This window comes from Pinus tabuliformis, chromosome 5_2 (genome assembly GCF_031772625.1).
Source record: "Pinus tabuliformis cultivar Carrire ecotype Pingquan chromosome 5_2, CPIR1, whole genome shotgun sequence".
NCBI lineage: Eukaryota > Viridiplantae > Streptophyta > Pinopsida > Pinales > Pinaceae > Pinus > Pinus tabuliformis.
In genome coordinates, this window is record NC_142306.1 from 1,147,594,520 (window position 1) to 1,147,596,281 (window position 1,762).

Consider the following 1,762-nt stretch of genomic DNA (forward strand, 5'->3'; position numbering starts at 1 on the left):
AAATTTCTTGGTTTGGGAGATGATCTTACTGCATTTCTTAGCAAAGATCTAAGAAATATTGGTAGGCAGGGATACCTCTGGTATCCTGTATAGTTTTCGGTCCAAAGTAATAGTAACAGTACGAGATCTAGAATCATACACAACATGATGCTTCCATAAGTATAGTTGGCCTAATAAAAAATCACAAAATTCAAGGGGATAAACATCACACAGTACCTTGTCCGTGAAAGGCTTGATAACGTAAGGAAGGCGACACAGTTGGCTAACATAGAGATCTCACCCTTGGTAGAGCCAACTAATGCTATATGGTTGTGGGTGTGGTGTCATCAACATGCCTAACTGATTAATGACCTCTATTGAAATTATCTTCTTTTGGCTCCCACTATTGACAATGAACTACAACGGGAAACCCTTCACCCACATCTATGAATGGAAGAGGCAATCACCCTCCTTTAGATATTTGGGCTCAATATTCTTGACCTTGGTGGTGGAAACAGTCATACTGGGTTCGACATCAATGATCTGTTTCCCCTTGTAGGGTTCTGGAATACATTTGAAACATGCATATGACTCTGAAGCTTTTAGCTCGACCACTAGTGACTGCTTTGCACGACACTCATTTGTGTTGTGAGTGGGGCTCTTGTGGAACTTACATCACTTTCTGGTGTCTTTCTTCGTCTTCCCATTACTATTCTTTTCTTGTGCTTTTGATGGGTTGTCTTGGGTCATTACACCTTGGCCCTATCCTTTGTTCTACAGTTTGGAGGTGTTTTTTTTGTGCTTCAAATTTGCAGATCCAAAGTCTCGCTTCTTATTTTTAAATTTCCGCTCAATCTTGACAACATATTGGTATGATGCGTCAAGCAAGGAGATGTCCAAAAACTCCATTTATGCATGGACATATTTGTGCAGACAAACATGGTACTTGAGTAACAGATGTCACTAACAATCCTTGATACCCAGGTTCGTGCCTAGGGTATGAAAAATATACGTGAACTCTAACACTTCTTGGTCACTTTACTGCCATAGTGTGGTCCATTTTATGTACTTGTCTTCATATCTCCCAACATGGTAATATTGTTCCCTAACGACATCTCAGAAATAATTCTAAGAAGTTGCAACTAAAAATAGTGAGGATCCCTCTTCGTCCCTCTGCTCATAGTAAGTTTCCCACCAGTCCTTGACATGGGGGGGCGAACTTGAGGAGTGCAAAAGTAATATTTTCCTTATCGGAAAAATTATGGATTGAAAATATCCTTCCAACAGATTTAACCATCTATCTAGAGCATCTGCATCTATCTAGTATTCAGATATAGGAATTTTAAAGTTAACTGTACCTTGAAGGGGGTGACGCCTTCAAAGTGATTACTGGATGAATATGCTTCACCCACTGGCATTTACTGAAGGATATGGGAAAAATTATCCATTATCTTGTTCCTTTGTCGCTCGAGGAATTATTCGATCAAAAACATGAAAGGATATCCTTCTCCCTCATCTTTCTTTTGTTCCAGCATGGGAGGTCATTTGAGTCGATGAGGTTGGTCTTGCAAGTGATCAACTAGTTCAAGTCATAACTCCTTATACCCGAACCTCATTGAGGACATACACAAAAAAATAGAAAAAGACCATACCACTTTGATACCACTAATATGGATTTATGAAGGAACCAAATGAAATACATATTTAAACAGAAACAGAGAGATACAACGAAATGAAACTTCAATTAATAAATAGCAAATGATGAAAATTGTTCACATGTTGA